Source organism: Castor canadensis, chromosome 9 (assembly GCF_047511655.1).
Source record: "Castor canadensis chromosome 9, mCasCan1.hap1v2, whole genome shotgun sequence".
Taxonomy (NCBI): domain Eukaryota; kingdom Metazoa; phylum Chordata; class Mammalia; order Rodentia; family Castoridae; genus Castor; species Castor canadensis.
The window spans coordinates 124,680,670-124,708,501 of NC_133394.1; the positions used below are offsets into that span (position 1 = coordinate 124,680,670).

The 27,832-nt window shown below is 40.1% G+C and overlaps 1 protein-coding gene and 1 long non-coding RNA gene across 9 annotated transcripts in view; one reads left to right on the forward strand and one right to left on the reverse strand.

Moving 5' to 3' along the window:
• Pgcka1 (PDCD10 and GCKIII kinases associated 1) overlaps positions 1-27,832 on the reverse strand; it is a 77,200-nt gene that overhangs the window by 21,668 nt on the left and 27,700 nt on the right. The window contains exon 1 of one of the 8 annotated variants that reach the window (XM_074042475.1): positions 16,587-17,398. The exons of the other annotated variants lie outside the window; for them this stretch is intronic. The gene's annotated coding sequence lies outside the window, so the exon portion shown is untranslated. Of the gene's footprint in view, positions 1-16,586; positions 17,399-27,832 lie in introns of those variants that run through there. 8 annotated transcript variants of the gene reach the window in all.
• Positions 21,802-27,832, forward strand: part of LOC141410997 (uncharacterized) — a 52,250-nt gene continuing 46,219 nt past the window's right edge. Inside the window, exon 1 of the long non-coding RNA XR_012435839.1 lies at positions 21,802-21,941. This is a non-coding gene — a long non-coding RNA (uncharacterized lncRNA). The remainder of the gene's footprint in view (positions 21,942-27,832) is intronic.

Below are 27,832 nucleotides of genomic sequence, written 5' to 3' on the forward strand. Positions count from 1 at the left end.
AAGTCCCAAATGCAACACATTCTTAAGAAGCCTGCATTCTCCAGTTGGGTATGTACTTTCACTTTGTATTAAAAGTTTTCTCCCTCACTTCCTTACTTTGATTCCTCTCTGAAATATTTCTCTGACAGTGAGAAGAACTTAGAAAACTAGGTAGAGGTCTCAATTTTCCTATCTCTGAGACCTCCTGAGGCTCTCTCCACCCTTAGCAACACTAAAGCTTGAAATGGTTGTGTCCCCCCTCAGAAAGATTTACTTTGAGGACTACAACGCACTCCAAGGAGAGACAAGAAGAGGGAAGAGGACAGAATCACAGGGTTTGGAACTCTTCATGTATGAGGTGAAAGGTCTTAGACAAAAGAAACATTAGTAGAGATATGTGAGAGCAAAGGAACCAGTCTCATTTATCAACAGAGGCGATTCTAAAACTGGAGCCTTCTCTTCTTTTCAATTTTATTGCATTCCTTGTAGAACAAACCCAAAGCCACATCCTCTTTCTCCTTGGCATTGGGCTCTTATTTTGCCTATAAGCTATGTAGCAGTCCTGCAGAGAAGATCTCAGGAGTCAGCTACACCAAGGCCAAGGCCATAGTTTGAAAGATGGGGAAACAGAGGATCTAAATGTTGTGACTTATCCAAGGCTTCACAAGGGAGCAGTGGTGAGGAGTCTTGTTTCCTGGTCTCCTATCTCAGAGGAACTGATGATTTCACAAATCATTGTTTTGGTTTTGAATAAGGCACTGAACTGTCTGCTAGAAGCTCCTCTTAGATGTCTGCATATGAGAAGGTCTGAGAGTTTGAAAGGTGATCAGATCACTCTCCTTATCCCACCATGGAACTAATGTGGTGGATAGCCAGATATTACAACCAGTGATACATATTTTGTACAAAACCAACTAGATATAGCAACTTGGAGTTAACAGGTGTGCCTCCATTTAGAGTAAAGATGGATCTGTTGAGAGAAAGGAATGTAAACTAGGATCCAAAACATGTGATAGAGCCAGTCTTCCACAAAATCTCTCTTATGAAGCCACTTCTGTTAGGAAGCCTTAAGTGGTTTTGCATTGCCTACCAAGTCTTTAGGATCCTCAATTATGCATTTAACATTAAAGGCTTTCCTAGATTATTTCTGAAACTCTCTCTAATTCTATTTCCAGCCAACCTAAAATGTTCAGGCAGTAGTCTCCTGTTTCTATGCCTTTGCATATATTATTTACCCTGGTTGGCATGCTTCCATGCCTGTCACAACTTTGTAAAATTCCCCTTGTCCTTCAAACTCATTTCATACACAGATTCTTATGGGAAGACTTTAAAAAATAAAAAAAAACCCTCAAAATTCAACTAAACATTATCACTCCATTAAAAAATTTTCTATAGAATCTTTGAGCTCCTGAGAGGTTCCGATCAATTTTTGCTTTGGATTACAGTGATTCATTTACATAACATTCTTCCCCTTTCACTGTAAACTCTTAGTAGGGAGGGGCCATGTTTGTATCACTGTTTAGCTCCATATTGTGTTTCTTGACAAAGTGACTTGCATATTGGTGGTATAGTGCATGTCTTTTAAATGTTTGGCTTGTCACTAACAATTTTAGGATACCTAAGTACCAAGATATAAAAATGCAAAATGTACACTTTTTAAATCAAATTGTAGGTGCATATATGTTCATGTAATTTTTAACATGATTGGAAATGGAATCCATCCTATAATTATTGGCACATCATGGTTACTTAGGCAGCATTATTTTCTATCTTTGTGGTACCTATGATAATGGAAAATGGTATAATTGATGACATCTAACATTCAACACTATGGTATTTTAATTCCATATTATAATTTATCTCAGGAATATGTTATGAATAAATGCAATTAAAATATAATTTAATACCTTCATGTATACTCTGTGCATAATTATACAAAGAAGTACATGATATGGTTCATTTACTGAAGACCTTTCTACAATGAAACTACAACATCCAGACATGAATAAGAATTTTATGAGCTCCAAGAATATAAAGATTACATGTCAATCAATGGTACTCCATGACTATAATCCTAGCATGTAAGAGGATGAGGCAGGAGGATCATGAGTTTGAGGCCACCCTGGGCTACATAGTAAGACTTTGTCTCAAAAAAATAACACAATACACACACACAAATACACACACACACCCCTCCAAACATCATTTATCAAAATAACAAAGACCATTAAATAAGACACTTCAAAGAAATTCTAATTGTTCCCAGGATGACTTCCTGATGTGATAAATCCTTTCAAAAGAAATATTTTTGTACACTTCCAGTGCCTTACAAATATATATTTGTGCACATCGTGATAAGTGTGACTTATTTGCTTGCTGGCAAGCGAAAATTGACAAAGCGTTGGCTTGTATGTGGTGAGATCTGAAGCCTCTTACAGCCAGTCAGATCTAAACACCATTGGAAGAAGAAGCAATCCCAGTGTAGTGAAGCTGTCCAGAAAGGCTTTATGGAAATTTTGGGTCCTAAGAAATGGTAGAAATTAGTTAGGTAGAGAGGACAAGTTTTAGTAAAGAACATGACGTGTGCAAAAGACAATGGAGAGAGTCATATAGTAGAACTTGTTGTAGAAGACGGATATGATAAATACAGCCAGGTTACTGGGGCTCTCAAAAGTAGACCCAGAAGACTACACATGACACAATCCGCAAAGGAGTGGGTTCTTGAGCAGCAATTGAAAGGATGGAACAATATATGAGAAAATGTCACTTGCTAGTAGTCAACAGAGAAAAATAAAAAGGGTTGGTAAGAGTATACCTTTGAATTTAGTGATGAGATAGTGTATGCTGATATGAAAGGGAATCCAGAGGAAGAAACAAACTTGGAAAATTTCTGGTTTTAGTGCTGTGGACAAGCCCAGATCCTCACACATGATAGGACAAGTCCAGATCTACCACTGAACTGTAACTACTGCCTCTAGAAAACTATTTTTTCATTTTCTTCCCCAAGATTCTTTTGATTTTTAATTAGCATTTATTTCTACTGCCCTTGCTTTCTTCTTAGCACTTTGAGTTAAGGTGTTTATTACATATAGTGTTTTGGGAAAGTTACGTTGCCTCTCTAGCTGTTTCCTTGTGTGTAAAATTACAATGATAATAGTCTATTTTTCACATAGCGGTGGGGGTTAAGGGGAAAAACACAGTAAAGTATTGATCACAGTGGTTGGCAATGGCCTCAATGTTGAGTTTGTGTGACTTTTGATCCATCATTTTCATCATAAAAATTTGTTTTTCTCCCTGTCACTGCAACAGAAGCTCCTTGAATTCAATGAATGTATCTCTTTGCCTTTGGTTCTCAAAAAAGGAATACAAAGTAGGACTTCTTGCAAATATGTACTGCATTTTAAGGAGAAAAAAGCCAGGTCTCTATGAAAGAGAAGCTTTGTATGACAAAAAGAAAGGAATTGTTAAAAATTATTCTTATTTTTGGAGGCCAGCTGATGGGAAGGAAGGTGGTGACTCCACACACAGGGCTGTTGGAAGGAGACCAGATGCAGTATTTAAGAATTCATATCCCGAGTCCAGCATTTAGTTTAAACGGACAACAGAAAGGTAGCAGACAGAACAAATATCCAACTACCTTCTGTTTAAAAAATGCATAGACCCTTAGGGAGAGGAGCAAAGGAGATAAAAATAGAAAGTCCAGGGATGTGAAGCAGCTAACATAATAAATTGGCAGACTGGAAACTGAAGAAGTAGTACAGAAGATGCTGGAACACTTAAATGCCTGAGGAAAGTAAGAGTAAAGAGTGTGGGGGGGCTCAATAAAGAGGATTTGGAAACTGCTTCAGAAACAGATAGGTTTTTATCCCCTTTCTGCACAACTGGCCTCTGGGTTTCCACTATGCATCTCAGCCAAGTAAGGTAGGGCTCATGTCTGGAGATGGTGAGACAGTTTCTGGACCAAGAAGACAGGAGAGGACCCTGCAGAGGGGGAGGGTTCCTTACTGAAAATGCAGATTGGGAAAAGATGTACACGTGGAACATGGGGGCCTTCAGCCTCATTCCCTCCTTGGTTCTCTGGGAATGCTGGCAGTCACTCTCAAGTTGTTCTCCATATCCAAGGAAAAATCTCTTAACACGAAGATAAAAACTGAAACCAACCAACCAACCAACCAATCACCCAACCAACCAACCAACTACCCAATCAGCATGCAAACAAAATAAAACAAAACAAAAACCCCCAAACCAATCACCACTGAAAAGAAAAAAAAAACTGAAACTGGTAGGAAAGCTAGTGTCCTAAAGAGAGATTTCTATGATGGGGAAGGTATTTGGGGTTGAACAAAGAACACTCAATAAATGACAAATGAGCCATGTTACCACCAGAGAAATTGCAAAGTGTAATTTTGATTCACTACCTCTGTCAGCTGTGAAAATGCTTACAGAGTTATAGTAATTATCCACTAAAGGGTTAACGGAGGGGAGTTCAGTGGAGAATCAGATCCTTCTTATTTGACATGGGGCAGTGGGTGGCTGTCAAATCACCTTTTTCCATACTGGAATGTAATGTTGAAAACTGGAAAAAAAATTCTCAAGAAGTGGGAATAGAAGCAATCATTTAGGGAGTAAGGGGAAAATATCAAAGTAATCAGCTTTCTTTGCAAAAAAAAAAAAAAAAAATGATCTCCCAGGTGAGCAGTCTGGGCTTCATTTGAAGATTTGGGAGACAGTCTGGTGATGAGAGTAAAGTCATAAACTAGATGATCACAAGCAAGATCAGTGATGCTCCTGGAAAAGCCAACACACATCCATTTATATAACTCATACTAGTTACTAAACATCTAGTGCCCTGGGTCAGACAGTGTGCTAACAAATGATTGAACATCGCACCATAAATTAAGAAATGAATCTTACAGTTTAGTGAGGTGGGCAAAACATACACAAGTAACTATGACCTAGTGATGCTGTAGAAATTTCAGGCAAAGTACTATCACCTTTCAGAATATTTTAGAGCTACACAGTTCAGTATGGCAACTACTAGCCACAGCTAGTTATTTAAATTCAAATTACTCAAAAAGTTCAGTTCCTCAGCAACACCAGCCATCCACATATCAAGTGCTCCAAAGCCACATGTGACTAGTGGCTACCACACTGGACTGTGGAGACATGGAGCGTTTTCCTCATCACAGAGTTCTATAGGGTGGGGTAGGTCTAAGAACTCTAGAAGCTCTTTGACAGCGATTATTTTTGCAGCATATTCAAGTAAACATTAAACTCTTGGAGGAACCACATTCCTCCATCCATTAGTAAATGGTTTTTCAGACCTTGATATTTAACCAGCTAAGTGATCTGCACATGGCATAGAATTTCTACCTTGCTTGCAATTTAGTTTTTTGGTGGAGCCAGCCATTGAGGTAGGAAGGGTATTTGTTATTTTTCCTGATACTGTTTGACAACCCACAGATGTCAGGGACAAATGCTGCTGGTGACTAGAAATCTGCAAATATTTGGAAAAGTATTTTGGCCTTGTGGAGGTGAGCTCTTCAGGGAGAAGTTTCTAAGTGTGAATCTTAGTGCATTGCTCAAGAGGGGTCCCTCCATGCAGAAGATGGCAGGATCTCCTCACCTCTCATTTCTTCACATCACTACCCTATACTCTGGCTTTTGTTAAAGTCTCAATCGTTGCCCAGGAGCCTAAGTACCTACAAAGGGAAATTTCTGCTTGAAGAAGGGCGAAGGTAAAGGACACTAACACTTATCAAAGGCCCTGCTCATGCCAGAGCCACAGGGTGCTTTCTACGGTTCCACAAATCCTCAGAGCTAAGGGATATGGGGAGGGTCCATAGAGAAGAAGGTTTGTGGGTGATGAAACAGAAAGTGCAGTGAGACCTATGTTCACAAGGATGGGATGGAGTTGGGTGGGGTGGGGCCTTGAATGCAAGGCTAAGGTGGAGTCCGTGAGCTCTTGGTCTGTTACAATCACAGTGGTAACATGCTGGCCTCACTGGAGGGGGAGATGGAGGAGAGCTGAAGCAACCTGTGACTTAACTGCAGACAGGTTTTCTGTTTATACCATAGAGAGGACAGCCTCTTTCTGTAACTTCCATGAGACGAAAACCAATTTCTTTTCAAACGGAATAAAACTCTCAACATGATAAGCCTAAATTGGCACCAACACTGGCCATGAGAATTCACTTTTCCTTGTAGTTGGTAAATGAATTCAGGTTGGCCTCCTGGGTTTTTTTTGTTTTTTTTTTTTTGATGAGTTCCTACCCCCCCTGCCCCAACCCTAAGCAGGGTCAATATCTGAATAGAAAGAAAAGCTCTCATGCAGCTCTCCTTTCTCTGAACACGCTTTGCAAGCTTTGCGACATCTTCCTTGGACATGGTTCAGCTGGAGGCCTTCCCTGTATTCCAAGAGGAATTCCTGGTCCTCACACAGGGGCCTTTGTTGTCCGAGGTTACGAGAAGTTAACCACGGTTTCACACAAGGAAGTATCTTTTCCTTTCCTTGTGTGAAGTCATGATCAAAGGAGACCGTCATTTAAACCCAGGGAACAAAATCATGATTTCTATCTGGAATTGTTACAGAAAAAAGAAAGATCTTGGCTCCTTATGCAAGGCACATGCATCCGCGATACAGAGTGTAAAACTTGCTCATTTACTGGTGGATTGTAAAGTTCAGTCCCTTAGCATCTATTTTTTTTGGCTTTGGTTTTTCCAGGCAGGGTCTCACTATGAAGCGCAGGCTGGCCTGGAACTTGCTATGTAGTCCAGGCTGTTAGCAAAGCCCTGGCTCTGGGTCCGAACACTTACCCGCATTTTAAGAAAAAAAAGGATACAATAAATAGAGCAACAGGAAAAACAAATTTATTTACAGTTTTGGCTGAAAGTGTGAGAGATATTCTCAATCTGTTTTAGCCTCGCTCAAGAGCCATAACTTACAGAGATGATGAAACAAAAGGCAGGAAATAGGGAGATAGTCTCCCTCCTGGGAAATGAGGCTTCTGCGGTCACTCCTGGCTGGCCCACCTTCCCTCCCAGCATGGGATTTTCCTAGAAGAATCTTAATTCCTATCCCTCCCCTGCGTTTATAAGGCTGGCCTCAAACTCATGATCCTCCTGCCTCAGACTCCTGAGTGCTGGGATTACTCTTAAGTATTTTTTAAAAGCATAAAATTTTGTTTCTCTTTGCATCTATTCTGCTTATAAACATATCAGCTCTTTTAAAAATGCTTAAAGCCCTTGTTTCATTAAAATTATGTTATGCGTGTATGATGTAAAACTGATATACAATATTCATGCAAAATGGATATAATTGTACATTCATGCACATACACTTATAAACACAAAGTTTGGGAAAAGAGTGAAAAATGGGCATCCAAAAACACAGCAGCTTAGCTTTGTGTTATATGCTCACATTTCTCCCATGGAATATTTTGATTTATGTCCACCTGCATACCAATTTTGCATAATATAGAAGTGTTTTATGTTCTACTTTTTCTACTTATTGTGACATCTCTGGCCTTTTCCATGACAATATGTAATGTTCATAATGATTATTCTAAATTGACTACAAATTATTTCAAGAGTGACCTCTTGCCAGTTAATTAACCATTCCTTAGAACTTGACATTTTTGGAACTTTCAGTTTTTTGGTAGTCACTCTCTTGTGACTTCCCAGCTCAATGTCTATGGTGCTGACTATAAACACTGTATTTTTTTATCACTATAAATTTTTATTAGGATATGTTCATTATATAGGGGGGATTTGTAGTGACAATTCCGATTAGACTTACATTGCACATTATTTACATTGTCCCCATTATCTCTCCCCTTTAGTCCCTCCCCACCCCACTTAAAGCAGTTGTGAGAGGTTATTTAGTTCTGTTTCATGCATGTATTTGAAGTCCATCAACCATATATTGTCACCTTCATCTCCTTCCTTCACCCTCCCCCCTCCAGTGAAGTTAGCCATGATCAGAAACACAAAGGCTACATGCTTTCCCCCATACTGAAGATAGATCCAAAGACAAACATAAATACAAAAACAAGCATGATCATGCACAAACTCAGATGAAGATCATGTTTGTAACAGTGGAACTCTCTATGGAACTTGGGGAAAGAGGGAAAGGAAAAGAAAATGATAGAGCATCAGTAATATCGCATACCATAGATGTGAAGGTAGAAGATATGAGGATGTGTATTGAAAACTGTTGAAAAACGGGGGGAGGGAGATAAAGGGATAAGGGAGAGTATTGGAAGGGATTGAACAGACCAAAGTAAAACACACTCACAGAGGGCTTACATTGAGATAGCCCTTTGAAGGTCAACTTAAATATTAATAACACTAGATATTTTTAATGTATGAGAAGATCTTGATTCTCCTTGCCTTTCATTCTCTAAGTTTCTTTTGAGATGAAACAAAAAGGATCAGGCAGTCAATGGCCAGCCCAGAGGCTAAGTTCCATTTCAGTGCATCACAGGCCAGGAACCGTTAGATCCACAAGGCATTGCTGCTTTCCAAGTTCAAAACTTTGGATAAGGAAAACCTGCAGTTACCTGTTGTAACCACCTCTTTTTCCAAATAGTTAAAGACGCTACACAATAGACCCCAGGGAATCTGAGCCAATTATCAGCTCCTAATAAGTCCTTAAGCATAGCTCTTCCTAAGTGGAAGTGGTAAAATGTGTCTTTTAGGTGCAAGGGCACCACGAACAGTGGATTACAATCATCCTGGAAATCTGTAGATGCTACAGTGCCCTTTGGATGTGATCTTTTCCATTCATGATGTTCTAATTTTTTTCATAATATCCTTATTATCCTTATTATGTCTCAATTTTCTCACACACCTGGCATAAGAGATTTGTCCATGATATGCAAACTGTCTTGCATATGATCATTCAACCAGAACAGGCAAGGGTAAATGGGACCAGGACAGAGTGAGGCAGAACACAAGGGCCAAGTCACTGCAGCTGGTTTGCTGTCAGCTCATTTATTCAGTGTGCTTGGGGAGGTTACAACCACAAGACTCTTCACTGGGCCCATGCAGGCAGTGTGGTATATGTAACATATTTTTATAGCCAAAATTTGGGGCTCTGGATCAGAGGCATGATTTGTGGGATGGTGGTGATGGTGGCGTTGGTGTTGATGGAGGGGGTATGGTGATTATGGTAGTGGTGGTGATGGTGTGATAGTGTTGGTGCCAATGGTGGGGGGGTGATGGCAATGGTAGTGATGCTGGTGATGATAGTGGTGATGGTGATGGTAGTATCTGACACCTGAGTATCCACTGAGTATTTGATACTTATACTCACTATCTCATTTTCTTCCCAGCAACTCTGTAAAATAAGCATTACTAGCTCCATTTTATGAATAAAGAAACTGGTTTAGCAAGCTTAACTAACTTGCAAAGGTAACACATCTAGTAAATAGTGGAGTGAGGATTCAGAGTTTAAGCCTTTTCATTCATACTACGGTCAGGATGCATGCAGCCAAGCCCGTCATTGCAGAGGTAGTCAGGGAACATGAGCCATAGGAGATCAGTACCTTTGTCCCCATTTGTGAAGGGCTTCACTGGCAGAGTCTTGACATCTTAAATGTGTGTCCAGTGCTACACTGGCAGATTGAAAGAAGACAGTACTCATCACACAGCTTTAGACGTCAGCTCCATTCTTCCATAATAAGTTCTCAAGAATAGGAAAAGTCTATCACCTTTGTAAACATGTGAATTATTGCAAAGTTGTGTGTGTGTGTGAGAATTTAAAATATTCTTCAATTTTTATAATTCTATTTTGTTATTTTTTGCTACTTTAATATAATAATGGCCTCAAAGACAACAAAATAGTCACTCAGGCCTTTTCAACCTCTGAGAATCCTTGATCTGATGCTACAGTTATTTTAGAAGAACCAGGTTATATATGCATCATAAATGAAATGCAAAGGAAATATCAGGGGAAGTTTCCTATGTAATTGTGTAAGGGAAATTCTTGGGGAAAGGAGAATCTACTCTCACCATATTTTGTACACAGAAGACATTGTTTGTGAGTCCTTGTAATGCTGAGGCTTGAAACCAGGGTCTCATTCATGGTAAGCAAGTGTTCTACCACTAAGCCATATGCCCAGCTCTCGTGAATCCTTAAAGATCCATAGCTAAAGACCTTATGAGCTGGTATCTATGGGTTACACACTTGTATTGGCACAAGGCATGCAATCAATAACCAGAAGCTATTATTATGCCATCACTGGTCTTCCAGCTCTGGGCCTCTCTTTTTTCATGTTGGCAGGCAAAGACCCACTGCCACAAGCCCATTCTCTGTGCCTCAAAGCTGACTGGTCATACCATAAGTGACCAAGACTACATGTGTTAATAGGAGGGAAACATCAATTGAGTTGTCCAAGACAAATTTCTTTCATGAATAAGGTTTTATGGGAACAAAGCTATTCCCACTCATTTACATAGTATGCATAGCTCTACTGCAGAATTGAGTAGTTGCAACAGACACCACATAACCAAAACTATTTACTAGTTGGCCCTCTATAGAAAAGGTTTGTTGACTCCAGTGCTACAGGATAAACAAAGCATATGATGAAGAACAAAGTCATGCCAGCAACCACGAGTGAGATGCCTGCCAGTAGGCATCTGAGTGAGCATAGAAGCAAGGCTGTCCATCGCTGATCCATCCTGGATACGACCATAGCTCTGATAGACACCTTGATGGCAACCTCATGAAAAACATCAAACCAGTCATCCTATTCCTGGATTCTTGACTGACAGAAATTATAAGAAAACAAGTATTTGTTGTCTTATGTTACTAAATTTTGGGATAATTCATTATACAGCTTTAGATAACTAACACTGTGTTTCTTCAGCAGAGTTCACTCTTTTAGGGTGAATGAAAACTCTACCTTCCAGTTTAAAGTCCTAATGTGATCTGCTGTGTGGAGCCTTTTGGCGTCTTGTAGTCCAACCTCATGTGGAACTCTCGGCATGTTGGGACAGCTGTTTAGGATAAGTCTGTCCTGGGGCCATGTAGTCAGCTATACAGATGTGTTTGTCCCTGGCTGGTGCTGTGTCTTACTCAATTTTGTCACCACAGACTTAGGACCTACTATTCAAAACAGAGCAATAATGATAAATATTTACTGAGTGCTTATTTGTGCTCAGCACCCTCTATGTACTCTCTCATTTACCATCACAACAACCTGGAGAGGCTGGTTCTATTTTTAAGCCCATGTAATAGGGAAGGAAGCAGAGGTGTACAAAGTCAAGGGACATGCTTTCCATCCTCAAGCCCAGCAAATGTGGTCCAGACTCGAGCTGCCACATTGAACTGTGGGCTCAGCAACACCATTCCTTAGTAAACCCATCTCCTCCCCCCTCCTCTCTTAGACTTACTGCAAGGAAATCACAGGAACTGAAGTCATGATTTATAGTACTTAGTAACTATAGCATCAAAATGACGTGACTGATGGATCATCTGGCCAGGCAGACCTAAAAGGTGATCAGAAAACCAGCACCTGGTTTTTCTTGTCTTAACATCACTGTGACTCCATCTGCAAAATCCCCACAATAGTGGTGGACAAAGGGACTGGGACAAAGAAGAGAAATTCTTAATTCTTTCCAAAGCATCTCACACTTTCACACAGGGAGATCTTATTAGGTCTGTGCAATAATGTGCTCTCTCCTCTCTAGAAAGTCCTTTTTGTGCCATTTTGTCACTCTTACTTCTCACTCAATCTTGGTGTCTTCCAGAAGGCATCATGGATGCCTTCAGCTGGATTAGTTGCCCTGGCTCTGAACTCCCACAGCACCCTTGTCACCTCTCAGACAGGAGAGCAAGAATTTTTCACAGTTGAATTCTCAGGATATTGACAAATTCCTGGAATACAATAGGCATTTGATTGACTTTAGTGGAGAAAAGCAAACAATTTTCATTCATTTGTAGGCTTTTCTATACTAGAATGTAAATTCCATATGAAAGTTGCCAAGTGTTTAACTCAGTATGAACACTACAGAGAACGTTCAACAAATCTTTAGCTAATTGGCCCTAAAGATCTAGCCTCACACTACCAGATTTAGGATAGTATGGTCAGATTAAAGGATGTAGAATCCAAGGAATGGGGTCAAGGTTAAGATGCGCCTGGCACAGAAAAGCCAGTAGGGATTTGCATGACCTTCCTGAGAATGGGTTTTTGTGACTTAAATGCCTGGGATTCATGATGAGGTAAAATCAGTGTTATGAGTTCACCTTCCAGGGCAAGTATTACTTATCTATTTTTGTAAGATTGCATCAATGACCTTGAATTTAAATTGTATCATTCTTGGAGCAGTGATTTTTCAAAAGCATAAATAAATAGCTATTTCTGAATGGGTTACCTATTTCATTTTGTTTCCTTAAATGCCCTATGGTGCCAGGGGTGTTGGGAGGTGTCACCAACAAAAAAACCCGGCACTATTTCCTCCTGACCAAAAACAAAATCCCAAGACCAAAAACTTCATAAAGGTTTCTTTTTGGCATCATTTATGATGAGTTAGCTATAGAATGAGTATCTTAAGAAAATTAAGAAGTGGGTATATTCTGAATATTTAAAATTAGAAAAAAATTCTGCCTGACCATCACTTCCTAGTGCCAGGGTTGCATTAGAAGTATTTTCCACTTGGCAATCCACTTATTTTCCTAAGGGAATCAAGAACTTTACAGACAAGATTTGTCTCCATTCAGGGTCCATTCAAACCTGAGTCAAATATAACTTGTACAGGTGCTATTTTTATTCTTTCTTCATAGGAACTCAACTCTCACAGAAGGAAAGCAATTTTCCAGAATACATTAGAAGAACTGCTAGTTTTTTTCATTCATTTATTCATTCATTCTACTTTCTTTAAAAACTATGAGATTTATAAGCATAAGCTGAGGAAGGCAGTTCTCAAAATTTTGCAGCTCAAAAAAACTTTGCATATTTATACAGCCCCACCCTCTGCAGTGTGGAATGTAATGCGGAAACACAGTTTGTGGAAACAATCCAAAATCAATTAAAACAGACTTAAGTAACAGCATAAAAAAATATGCCTGGCAATCCATAGATCATAAGAGTATTTCTAGAGAGTGGTTCAGGGTAAAAGAAAAACAAGACTATAAAGTGATAAGCTGTAGGCTTAGTTTTAATCATTGAGTGAAGTAAATATGGGACTGGCTTAAATTCCTAATTCCTTAATCCTTAATGTTTTCTTAGCTGGATATACTAGTGTATACAATTCCTGGGGGTGGTTCCTACCACTTAAGCCAGCAATAGCTGGAAATGGATCCTCTCATCCTTGTTAGCAAAAAGGCTAATGTACTACGGTGAAGTGCATGACTTACCAAATGTGTTTGTGGGTAATCTGCTGACTTCTTGACAGCATTCCCTCTTGCTAGTGGACCTATCTAGAAAACTCAATGCTAGACACAGCCAACGTACTTTTTAGCTTCTCTTTAGAAACAACAGGATCAAAAGCTACATTCCTGTGTTCAATAAGATAAAAAAAGCTATGTCAACTCTGTGCAAAATGGTGTCATTGTTTTGGGGAAGGCATGGTTCTTACTCTGTGGTTCAGGCAGGTGTAAAGTTTGCAAATCAGTTATACCTTATAGGCAGTGGTATGCTGGCAAATGTTTAACAACTGGTTCTATAGGAACAAAAGATGCTTACTATAAATAAAAGATGTGTGGTACACCATGTATAAACAATAATAAGCAAATTTAAAAATTAGTAATGCATTCCATATAGACCATTGTTTTTCACAGAATGATGTCAACCAGGCTCTTCTACCCATAGTTAACCTATGGGTTGCAACTGGTGAACATGTATCATTCTGATTTGAAAGCTGGTTGATATTTTCATTCAGCAATTTAGAAGAAAGTGAATCAATGAACATAAGTGAGAATTGCACTTGCTTGTTAATGATATGAGCAATTTTTTTTTTGCTACATCAAACAATTTTTCAGTACTAGAAGAAAAATTTCTTCAAGGAAATTTTTGGTGTGATTCCCTCATAATGGCTATGCATTCAATTTGCTTTTAAGCTTAATTTGCATTAACATGTTCTTCATCACATTCTTAATCACAAATAAGCCACAAAATAATACATCAGGCTCTGATTTACAGCATTTGGCAATTTTCATGGTATAAATGCTCCTGCCATGGATGACTGCAAGGAGCCATGTTAAGTCACTAAACAAAGCTGGAAAGCTGCTGCACTCCATCATTTAGCATTTTCCCTACACAGGAACAATACATGTAGATAACCTCAAGAGCATAGAAAATGGTAAAATATATAGGAAATGGTGACTTTGGAGTATTTATTAGCTGCATTGAATATAATTTATTTTATTCTACTTTAATATAATTTAATTTTATATATTATTAAAATCATAAAAAGAAATTCTGAAATTCCAAAATCCCACAGCCAGTCCTGGCTGGCTTCAGCACAAATTTTTAAGGTTCTGAGCTTGAAGGGCAAATGCATTTCCCAAGCAATTTTGCCTCAGCCCCACCCAGGCCACAAACTTCCCATTAATAGTGACCCTAAGGCCCAGCTTCCCCTGCTATGGGTTAATCAGTCTCAAGGTAGGCTGGCAGCCATGAAGTTCCCAGAACACTGACACCGGGGGGAAAGCATGTGGCGTTGATAGCTCTCGTTTCCTCACCTGCAGAATGACAAGAGTGCATTCATCCTAGGGCTGGCATAAGGAAGAGAGACAACGTAGGCAAAGGCCCTAGAACAAAGCCTCAAATAGAGCAGTGCCCAATAACTGTTCATCATCAAAGTCAAATCACAACCAGTTGTCTTGAGTATGGGAAGCCTGTAACCTGGCTCTCAAGGATCTCCATTTTTCTCTCTTCTCAGGAATTAATAATAATAAAAAAGTGAACAAAAATTTGTAATAGAGTTTTACCAGGCACAATCAGGGTAACTTCCAACAATAAATAGTTCATATAAGTCCATTAGGGGTTAGTAAGACTTAGTTGTTTTCCATGTGATCCAGATAACAAGAGCTAAAATCTTTCAAAGAGTTTTTTGAAATTTTCAAAATATGCCGTCCCACATTTATCATTAATTTGGGGATTCTGGACTTTCTTGATCCTGTCTTTATTTTCATTTTTTAAAAGCAGACATTTAAAGAACAAAGCAAAACAAAAAAAAAGGCTTATATTGCCTTTTAATCTGTGAAATCAGAGCAATATCTGTCTGACAGGTTTGTTGTGTTAAATGAACTAAATTATTTGGACATGGAACGAGTCTAGCATATGCCTAGGATAAACACCTAAGGGTAGCTGTTGTAGGTAGCACATCGCATTCTTTCTTTTTTAAAATCAACTCAAGGTTAACTAGGGGGCTGCAGGCAAAACATGGAAGAAAAGGCCAGCTTCCTCCTGGCTTCTAAATGGACAGGTAGCAATGAATTGATTTTGTTTTCCCCTCCAGAATACAACATGTTCTTTGGAGAATAAAAACAAACAAAAACTAACAAAATAAAAGTGACAGTTATTAAGCAGACCAAATCTCAAGGAAGTACAAGATTCTAAGTTTTCACATGTCCTTTTATTTTGTCTACACTTAGGGACCCCATTCTTTATTCTGGATTTCAGGGACATTAGGATTTATTGATAAGCCACAGACAAATTTCAGCAAATACTCAGAGTTTCAAGCACAGAAGGGAGAATAGAGCTAATAGGAGTCAGCCTAATCCTAAAATATAATCTTGTGTAGAGCACCAGCTGTATACTGTTGGGAGAAAATTCAAAGGAAGAAAAGCATATGAATCTCAAAGCTAGAAACATTCAAAAAGGAACCAATAGCTATTATTTAAACTATCTAGATATGTACATAAGACACTATTGGAGACAATTCAATATGTCACTAGTGGAGACCACAGAATTCAATCTGGAAACATTTTAAGGTCATAAAAACTTAAGGTAACATATTGTTAAATTTAGCATCAATCAAATTCAGAGATTTCAGTTCCAGCTATTTTATCATAAAAATTCAAGCTGAGTTTCTAGATAGAAAACATTTTAAACTGGAAAACCCCCCACCAAATGTGATAAGCCAAACATTGTCCAGTTGTGAAAGTTAAAAATTTCTAACCATGAGCACTTCACCAGATTACCTAAATTCAATTTTTTAAAAGGTAAGAATAATAAAGTGTGTATGTGTGTGTATGTGTGTGTGTGTGTGTGTGTGTGTGTGTGTGTGTATGTCTGTGCCAAGTTTAAACTGGAGCCAAGGAGGAATTTTTTCTCTCCTGGTAATTCTCTCTTCTACAATGTACACTGGGATTAGAGCTGCTCATGAGAACAGCTCTTTAAACAATAGTGCCTTTAATGTTGAACACACACTGCTGGATGGACGTATGTGAATTTGGAAGGAATGTGGAGTACATCTATTTTGTCAGTCTTCCTACTTTAACCCTTGAGCACTGGCTTCTCAGACTGCTGTGGGAGAAGTTCTACCTAGGGAAATCCTGCAGTGAGTCACTATGTGCAACTATGTGCAGTGAGTCTCTCTGTGCAACTGCAGAAGGAAGGGGGTTTTAAAGTTAGTTTTTGTTTCTAGGATTTTCTTACCTCACTAGGCTTTCAACCTCATCAGGTGTACACTGGAGCTGTTCTGCTTGTTCTTTTCCTTTCTTATTTCCAAAGAGGTGCCCCAAAGGCTTGCATCCCAAGGCTACAATCTTCACAGGTTCTCAGAACTTCACGCAGTTGTGCAACGGTTAAAAACAAAGCAGGAAACCCAGTCGAGGGCTCTCTGGAGTGGGGTGGGGCTGTTTGGCCTGTTGTTGCTTAACAAGGACTCAGCACTCCTGCTATGAGGTGCTGTGATTACATATTAAATACTAAGAGCTGTGTACCTTTCCTTGCTGAGGACACAGTGTGTGTTGGGGGGACTATGCAATCCCTTTAGTCAAAGCCCTTCAAAGTCAAAATTTACAGTGCATTTCAACCATTAGTGTTCAACCAGTACCTGGAATGAAAGTAAACCAACTGCTAACTTCTGTTTCCTGGAGATGATGCTTGAATTAAATCAAGAGCAAATTGAAAAACTCAATTAGGAGAATTCTGAGCTGGGTGTGGTGATTAACACCTGTAATTGCAGCTACTCAGGAGGCAGAGACAGGAGGATCTGAAGTTCCAGGCTAATTTCAGGTAAGACCCTATCTCAAAGACAAATACAAATAAAAGAGCTGAGGTTATGGCCTCCCAAGTGATTGAGTGCTTGCCTAGCATTTAAGAGACTCTGGATTCAATCCCACTACTGCAAAAACAAAACAAAACAAAACAAAAAAAAAACAAAGAAAAACCAAAACAAACAAATAAAACAGGCAAGTATGACTATTTATGTTTGTGTATTATAGTTCATAATCTAGACATATTCCTGATGAAGCTTAAAAAGATGTTATAACCAAGGCCAAGAACTGAAGTGAAAAAAATATACAAAATGTTTATATACCATTTCTGTCATACATTGCAATCCTAAATTGTGTGGGATCATTTCAAGTGAGTCAGTTTTTTTTTAATGTCATGTTTTTAGTCTAATGAGATACTTTAGAATCCTGATGATCAAATAGTTTGGAAGATATTGAGGCAGGAAATTCAAGGAAAGTGCCCAAACTGGATCACGGGGAATAGGTAACCTCCTCACAGACTGTTTCATAGGTAACAGGTGATTCAGCTCCAAAATGCTCCTTTTGAAAGAGCGCTTTCAACCACCTTCTGGATCCAAACTGGGGTATGTGCACAGGGGTGTCTAATTATAGCCTAATGAATAAGAACTGCATCTGACTGAATTCACATGCCCAATCAATCTGGCTATCACCAAAAGCCACTCCTAAGTACCACCCAAACCTACACCCCTTCACCCCTTGTGTTGTGTGTAAATACCAGTTTAAACCAAGGCACTGGCTCTCTTGAGCCACAGGTGCTGCTCTTAAGTCAACTTGCTAGAGCCTGCTCCACTACTTCCTTGGGGAGTGTACTTCCCTGCTTTCACTCTCTCTCACTCGCAATAAATGTCTTCTGCTAATTTGCAATCTGTGGTCTCCATCAAATTTTTTTGTTCAGGATGCCAAGGACCCGAGATCTTCTCAACCAGGGTCGTCAGTGGCCACCCACCAGTAACAATATTGCCATAGGCTTTAATGAGTAAGAAGGATTTATTCTAGATCTCTATGTACCTATTTGTAGCTTGTACTGTGCTGGCAACTCAGAAGAATAAAAGAGTATGCAATTTACTCTCTTCAAGAATTTTATAATCTGATTAAGAAGCCAAATCTAACACATGAAGCATTTGATGGTAACTAAACCCAGAACATTGGTCCTGGATTCTAGTGCAATAGCACTCAGTAGTCTCCAACTTGGCTCCACTGTATAACCACTGTCTGAGCTGAGTAGTTACTGGTCTCTCTTGCTTTGATCCATAATTACTTTACCACAGGCATATGACACAAATGTAGGTTTTTGTTTATTAAATCCTAAGGGTAGTAAGAAATACACACTTCAGGAGTGATCAACTAGTGATCTAATCAGGATGGTCACACATAGAAGTGGTTACTTAAATGACACCCAGCCATCCATTGATTAAGATATGAACAAATGAATTGCAGAAATGGGATTCCAATGATGAAATTAATGGCCTACTAATTAGGAACATAAACATAGGAAATACACATTATTTGTGGGATTCAGGTAGGCTTCCCTACTTCTGTAAGAAAAAGGAGGAAGAATCCCATAAACCTGCAGTCTAGACCCTGAGGCATGCGGCTTGAGGCTGGATTCCTGGTCCTGTGACCTGCCAGTGGATGGCATGGTTTCTGGTCCTGGATGCTGACTGTTGAAGGTCCAGAATCCTGTGTCTGGGATACAGTCAGGTTGAATCAAGTACAGAGAGTGCTCCAGTGTGCAGGTTCTGCATCTGTGAATTCAACAGCTGTAGTTGAAAACATCTGCCTCCCAATTTGTACTAGACATGTGCAGATTTTTTTTGTCATTATTCTCTAACATTCTAACAACTGCTTACATAATATTTACATGGTATTAGATATTATAGGTAATCTATAAGCGATTTAATATATTGAAAGACTGCATAGGTTAGATGCAAATACTATGTCATCTTATATAGGGGACTTGAGTGCCTGATATTGGTATTGGCACGGGTCTTAGAACCCATCCCCTGCAGATACCAAGAGATGACTGTATCTTTTCTGCAGAGTGATGGTAGAACAAGTTAAGACCATAATGACTTGCTTTGTGTTCACTTGCTAATCAATGTGGCTTGAAAAACCGTGTGTGGAGAATTTGGTATGAGATTTGCTTTCATTATATCCCGGCAGGAGCTACTCTGGACAGTGGTTGCATCTCACCCACCTCAGGCTTCCCTGTGGCTTCTGTTTTCTATCCTTAATTCAATTTACCTTGATTTTTCAATGTTCTGAAGACCTACTTTAAAGTTCAGTATAATGGTGGCGCTCACTAACTGACTATGTGACTGCCTACATATCCTCCAGGTTCAATTCATTCCCATTACATGAGGATATCCACACCACCCCATTGATTTACTGTACCCATTAAAGACAATTTTTTCAGGCTGCACCTTTAGTTTCCCTTCTCCACACCACTACCCATTGCTATTGCTATTTTCTTTTTTTGAGGTGGTGTCTCACTATGTAGCCCAGGCTGGCTTCAAACTTATGATCCTTCTACCTTAGTCTGTTGAATGTGAGGATTACAGGTGTGTATCACCACATCTGATTCATTGTTATCTCCTTTCTCCCACCAAGGAAACACACAAATGTTTACAGAATTGAAACAAACTCTATTTTCCAGTTTTGGTTTCTTTGCTCTGGACAAATTTTGGAATTGTAAATTCAGTGCTTGTAATTACTTCATCTTAACTCTGATGACTTGAATGACCAGAGAAGTGGCGGTCCTTGGGCTTTTTCCTTCCCCCCCGATTTTGGTACCCAGAGTCTGTCCTGCCCCCTTTTAGAAACTGTCATGTCCAAAATAAACAATTTCTGGACTCTTTGTAGGTGATGACAGATTTGGCAGCGTGAAACATCCCCTCTTTTTCTTTGGATACGTTTAGGAAGGAGGTATTCATTAAACCTTTGCTCATTTAGAAAGCCCTTCCTTCCTAAGCAGTGAAAGATGGGAAGCTATTGCAGAGTGTGGTCAGGGCATTAGCCTCCAGCTGGCCCCCAGTGATTCTAGCCTATGTGGGCAGTGACCTCATCAGAGGCCTCATGCCAGAAAGACCCAGTTGGGCCCTGTTCAATTCCTTGACACATATGAGATTCCTTGATCTCATAGTCAGAGATGAGAAGTGTTTATAAACCACTGAGCCTTGGAGTAGCTTGCTATTCAGCAACAGATAACTAGGACAGCAAGAACGCAATATATTTTAAAGAAGGAACTCACTTCACACTTGCCTCTTATTCTTGGTCACTTCTTCTTGAGTTGTGCACACTGATTTAGCTGTGAGAGAACTAATGGACTGGACGTTTGTGTCTTCCTCAAATTCATACTTAGATGTTCTAACTCCTAAAGGAATGATTTTAAGATGTAGGGCTTTGGGGGGTGATTTGTGAGTTGTGCAGAGCTCCTGAGATGGATTAATGCCCTTTGGAAAAGAGGAAAAAGACAGATCAGCTCTGCTCCTTCTGCACTGCATGCACCAAGCACACCAAGCAGGGTGTGTGGGAACAAAACCCTGAAGAGCTCACAAACACTTGATCACACTGGAACCCAATCATAGACTTCCAGCTTCCAGAACTGTGAGAAATGTTTACTTTCTAAGCTACCTAGTGTCTTGTTACTTGTTATAGCAACTGGAAAGGAAAAGATTTAGAAAGAAATGTTATACATATGTATACAGAGTGTGTATTTCTGATTAAACAGGAAAACACAGACAGCACATCTCTGGTTTTATACAAAGATTGACTGGCACACTCCAGGAACTTTGCCCCATTGGGCACACAAGGCATGAAACTCCACTAGAGTGTCATGGAACTATTCATGGTCACGGTGACTTACTCGAATATGAGCTACTTGACCTTTTGGTGTAAGGGCCAGAGGGCCCCCAGTAGGAGTGCTTGCAACTCTGGGAGTCACAAAACACTGGGGATTGGGAGAAAATTACAACTCCTACTGATATTTTTCTTTTTGGTAGTGTTGGGTTTTGAAATGAGGACCTTGCCCTTGCTAGGCAGGCACTCTACCACTTAAGACATATCTCTACCCCTTTTTGCTCTAAGAAGGGCAAGATAGGGTCTTGCATTTTTTGCCTGGGGTTGGCTTCACACTGTGATCCTCATACCATGCCCAGTTTGTTTGGTGAAATGGGGATCTTACTCTTTGCCTGAGTCAGCCTTGAATCTCGATCCTCCCAATCTATGCTTTCCAAGTAGCTGGGATTACAGCTGTGTACCATCACACTTGCTCCCCTACTGATACTTCTTTATCTCATCTTTAAAAAATTGGTACATATTATTTATAAAATATTAGCTTAGCAGTCTACGTGTATTAGGGAAACACACACATAAGCATATGATTTATGCCAAATTTCTTACTGATGCCTCACATGATCCAAACACAAAAATGCTGATTTTGGATTAAGACCATTTAAACTTGGATGTGCTCAAGAATCTACTGAGGCAATCTTGTTAACTGGAACTTGGATTTGGCAGGTTTATGGTTGGCATCAAATTCTACCCTTGCAACAAGTTCTCCAGTGACACCGGTGCTACTGGGCGAGGATTTATATCACTCTTCCTCTGGCCTCCACAGCATACCAGGTGTTCTGAGAACTCCGGACACAAGGACCTGAAATCCATAATCAAAAGGCTTTCTTTTACAACTGAACAGGATAGTGCTTTTCAAACTCAGGATGGTGAGCCAACGCTGGATTTTTAACACAATTTAGTAAGTAATCACATCATTAAAAAGTAAATTAGAAAATATCAGAATGTTACTGTCTCTGTTATAGTGTGGTACAATGTTGTATAGTAATATTACGCAGTACCATATAAGTTTAGTGTGGAAAACTGTATCTTCTACAGATGCCCAAATAAATTCTATTGCATGTATTCTCAGAAAGTAACCTTAACACTGTTCACTGAGGTATGTCTTTCCCATAAACCTGGGTGATCTTTGTGACTCTGTCAGCCAATAGAATATGGCACTTTTAGTCAACGTGAGCTGCTGTAACAAAGTAGCATAGACTCGGTGACTCATAAACAGAAATTTATTTCTCACTGTTCTGGAGGCAGGGAGTGTAGACCAGTGTGACAGTGTGGTTAGGTTCTGGTACGGGCCCTCTTCTTGGTTTCAGATTGTTGTATTCTCATTTGGAAGGGAAAGAGAGTGAGAAAGCGAGAGAGGGGAAGTGAGAATGAGTGAGTGTGCATGAGAAAGAGAGAGTGAGAGAGCAAGCATTCCCTGAGATCCCTTTTATAAGGCACTAATCCTACTGAAGACAGGGTTCCACCCTTAAGACCTTGGAAAGAACCCTGGCCCACAGCCTTGACTGACTGTTCCAACCCATGGTCAATACGAAATCACCAGCGATGCAAGTGACTGTCTTGAGAACAGCTCTATCAGTTCCTGTTGAGCTTCTCACTAATGCCACATGGAGCAGAGACCAGAAGTCCCATCCCCACTGCCCATGAGTCCTGCCTGGATTGTGGATTTGTGGGCAATTTTTGTTTTTGTCTTAAAGCAACCAGGTTTTGGGGTAGTTTATTATGGAGGAATTAAAATAGAAACATAGAAAATTCTATTTCAGGTTTATATGTGCATATGTACTTAGAGTGTTGACATAAAGTGTATTTTTTAATTTTGGGTCAAACTCATGGGATTGGGAGGATCACGGAGCAAGATGATTTCAGAAGTGTTCCTTACACCCACACCCAGTGAATGCCATTTTAACAGCAGTTAAAATCTTAAAACAAATTGTGGTATCTTGAGTTAGAAACTGCTATGTTTTGAATGTGTAACTTCTAAAAACCATGTTGAAATTTAATTGCCACTGTAATAATATTAGGAGGGGACCTGTAAGATGTGATTAGGCTTTGAGGATCCCACCCTCATGGGTGGGATTGGTGACACTATAAAGGTTCTAGTTTGATCTCCTCTTGCTCTCTTGCCCTTTCACCCTCTGTTATGTGATACCCTGGCAAGATGGCCCTCACCAGATGTTAATTCTTCAATCTAGACTTCCTAGCTTCCAGAACTGTGACTCAATAATTTTCTGCTCATTATAAGTTGCCTAGTCTGAGGCATTCTGTTATAGCAGTATAAAATGAATTAACCTGAAAATGTGAAAGAAGGTCTGCAACAGTGTAGTGGGAGGAGGCTGGAGGGACTGGAGGAACAGGCTAGAAGAAGTGCATAGTGCTGTAAATGGAGTGATGAGGGCAGTGCTGGTGAGGGCTCAGAGGGAAGAAGGGCAGGGAAAGTCGGAGGATGTTGGCAGAAATGCTAACGGCCATTCTGATGAGGTCTCAAGGAAATGAGAATGAGGTTTTGGGAGCTGGAGTCAAGGCCATTCTTGCTGTGAAGTGGCAGAGAACTTGGCTGAATTGTGTAGTGCCTAGGGCTTTGTGGTGGCAGAACATGAGGTGATGGGCTGGGATACCTGGCAGAAGAAGGGGTAACTGAGCAGTAATGCATTAGGGTGCTGTGTGGCATCTTTTAACTGTGTGTAGTAAAATTTGAGAAGAAATGGTTTCAAGATTGTATTTATAATTTAAAGGAAGCCAGAACTTGGGGACTTGAAATTTTGGCCTGTGGTAGAAAATGAAAGAACATTTTCAGGAGAGGAAACCAAGGGTGAGGACAAGCCACCATTTGGCAAGGAAATTAGTATGGACAGAAAGAAGCCAGAGGCTATCCATCAAGACAATGAGAATGACCTTGAAAGCACTGCAGAGATTATCCACCACCCTTCCCACCAGGGGCCCCGAATGACAAGTGTCTGTGTGTCTGTGTGTGTGTGTGTGTGTGTAACCTACTGAGAGAGGCTCCAGCACCCTGGGCACAGGTATCAAGTTTCTGCTCGCTACACCCTGGTGCAGCGCTACTCAGCTGCCCCAGCAGGAGCTCATGGCACAGTTGAGGCTCCGCACTGTACTCTGGGAGGTCCAAAACTGTAAGCCTGGTGGTGTCCGCCTGGTGCTAATTCTGCAGGTGTGTGGAATGCCACAGCTGTGAGGGCCTGGCTTCCTCCACCTAGATTTCAAATGATGTACTGGATAGCCCTAGGGACCCAGCAGAAACTTATCATAGGAGTGGATTCACTCTAGTGGAGCTCTGGGGTGGAGCTGCCCTTGAAACTCAGGGCTGGGGAGTACCAGCCCAGAATATTGGCAGGTGCAAACGCCCAACCCAGGGGGGCCCAGAAAAGCCATAGGAGTGCAGCTGCATGACGACTTGGGTAAGGTAACCCCGTCCTGGTTGTGTCTGGCAGGTAGGACATGGAGTCAAAGATTATTTTCAAGATTTAAGATTTTAAGTTGTTCTCCTTCTTGGGTTTTGGACTTGCTTGGGGCCTGTTATGCCTTTATTTCTGTTTCTCTCTTTGGAAATATAAATGTCTATCTTATGCCCATGGAAGCACAGTCACAGCTATAAAGAGTTTTTCTCAGGGTGAATTGTGCCTTGAGTCTCACTCATATCTGAGTTAGATGAGACTCTGGACTTTGAATTTTTTTACTTGATTCTGGGAACAGTGAAGCCTTTCTGGATGGAGTGAACGTATGTTGTATGAGAGAAGAACATGAGTTGTGGTGGTGCCAGTGCGGGGTGATCCATGAGCAGAATGCCATGGCTTGAATATGGTCTCTGCTGAAGCTCATGTTGAAATTTAATTGATATTTTAACAGTCTTAACAATGAGTCCTCCAAAACACAGGTTGAAACTTAATTGCCACTGTAACAACATCAGGAGGTGGGGCTTTAAGAGGTGCGTAAGTCATAAGGGCAAAGCCTCATGATGGATGGAAGCCACCGTCATGACAGTAGGTTGTTACAAGAGGGAGTTCAGCTGCCTGGCTTTCTCTTGCTCTTCCCTCTTTTTTTGTGATCTCTCTCATCATGTGATGCCCTCCATCAAGCTCTGACAGAGTTACAAAGGCCTTTACCAGATTCTGGCACTTTGAGAAATTTCTTTTCTTTACAGATTAGTCTGTGATATTCTGGTATAGCAGCAGAGAATGGACTATGACTAAAATTATTGGTAAGCTAATAGGCTAAGAAGTGAGAGTTAAAAAATTTATGTTCACAAGGGTGTTAGTTTTTTCTGATAAATAATTTTTAAAATATTATATTGAATCCTATAATGCACTGATAATCAGAATACATATCTATTCTTGGAACTCTACATAGATATATATTATTTAAATGTGTACTGGAGGAATATCAAGTAGATATGGTGGAGTGAACACACTCACCAACTTTGGCCTCCTCCTGAATCTTATTAAAACATACATGTGTATTGGGGGTGGTCCTGAAGGGAAAAGGTCTATCATTAAGGGACGTGACCGACTTCCTCTGAGGCCCCAACTCCTACTTTTCTACCATTTCCCAATAATGCCATCATACTAAAACCATCAAGAGATTAATCCATTGATTGGGTCAGAGCCCTCAGGATCCAGTTACCCCTCAATGACTGAATCCAACTGGGGACCAAGACTTCAACACATGAGGCAAGAAGCAAAGAGAGAGAGAAAGAAGGATAAGACATACCCTTCAAAGGCACACCCCCCCAGTGACCTATATCCTCCAACAAGAGCCTACCTTCTAATAGTCTATGAACTACTCGATGGATGAATGCATTGAAATTAGTGCCCTTATGATCCAATCACCTCTCAATAGTATCACCATCTGGGGACTAAGCCTTCAGGAATATTTTATATCCAAACCATAAGAGAATTTAGTAAATGTGCATTTAGCATACCTAGATTGCTTTCATCTGCTTCCCACTTATGTCTCCCAGATATGGTAGGAAGATCCTTATTCTTTCGGTAAAATTTAGAAGAACTTTCTTAGGGGATTTAACCAACCCAGGAAGAAATCCCTAAAGATACTGACATTACAAGTTTTCTGACAGTGGTCTCCACCAAATGATCACGATAAAAGTCACCATAGGTGAAGGTTTTGGAAGATGTCCCCCCAAACAGATGCTACCTCATTGTTCAGCGTTGTTTGTGGTCTCCTTCTCTTACACCTGAGTAGAACACCACTGACTACCAAGAAGCCGAGGAAAACCAGAAACGATGTGTTTTTGGGGGGAGGAGGAGCTATGGAGGAAAAAGAAAGCTTCAAAACCTCAGAAAACAAATACAGGCCTCATGTTTGTATTTGTATCATGAAACAAGAAAATGATGCTCAATTGAAGGCCATTCAGAGAACAAAGGAGACCTCTTAGAAATTAAAAACATGGCAGCATAAACAAAAATCTCCACTGAAGGAATTAAAGTTCAATGTGAAGAAATTATAGAGTGAAAAAGGCAAAGAATGAAACAGGCGAGGAAAGAAAATAAAAGGTAGGTAAACAATCTAGGAATTCCCGGGCTAGAAAGTGGAAAAAAAAATATGAAAAATACACAGAAGAAAATATCACCAGAATAACTGAAGAAGTTTCCCCCAGGACTCTTTACTCCAATTTCCTGCATGGGGAACAGGAAATGTTTCTCCCTTCCCCCTCCTACTTTTATCCTGTTATAATAATTTCTTTCCTAATAAACTTTACAACTTTTACTACAAAAAATTCCCCTAAACTAGATTTTTCTAGATATGACAGACACATTAAATGCTCCATACAGTGGATGAAAAAAAACTGGAACCAAGGTAAATCATTGTGAAATTTCACCATTCTGGATCCAGCATTTTCAACCAGCTTCCAGAGAAGAGAATGAAGCTATGTACAAAGGACTGGGAATTGAAAGGTGTACTTCTTAACAGCCATACTGTGGGCATGGAGAGGATGGAGCAATGTCTTCAAATTTCTGAAGAGGGAAAATTATGAGTGAAAAGCTTTCCCACACTGCACTCTGTGCAGTCACTCTATCTGTTAATATACAGATAGTATATAGACATTTAGACTGCTGAATTAATTTTTACTTCCACATACTTTCCCTTAGGAACATACTAGAAGATGTGGTTCACAAAGGTGAGTGGATAAAACATGACAAAAGCTATGGTTTGAACATCCCTTCTAAAACTCATGGTGAAATTTAATTACCATTGTAAAGGTACCAAGAAGTGGGACTTTTAAGAGGTAATGTTTAGGTCATGAGGGCTCTGCCCTCAAGAATGAATTAATGTCCTTATTGCCAAAGGGGGTTAGATATCAAGAGAGTGGCTTTGTTATGAAACTGAGTTGAGCTGATTTTTCTGCATCTCATGTGTGCTTGATATTTTTTGTTTTTTTGGTGGTACTATGGTTTAAACTCAGGGCCTTGTGCTTGCTAGGCAGGCATTTTATGACTTGAGTCACTCCACCAGTCCTTTTATGTGCTGAGTATTTTTGAGATAGGGTCTCTCGGATTATTTGCCCAGGCTGGTTTTGAACTCTGCCCCCTGAGTAGCTAGGATTACAGGTGTGAGCCACTGGCACTGGTCCTTCCATGTTTTGATGCCATGTTCTTGACCACTTGAACCATGCTCCCAGCCCTTTTGGCTGTAAGTATTTTTTGAATAGTGTCTTGTGTTTATGTTTGACCATGATCTTCCTATTTATGCTTCTCTTGTAGCTGGGATGACAGGCACAAGCACCTTGCTCACCTCTTTACTGGTCAAGACAAGATCTTGCAA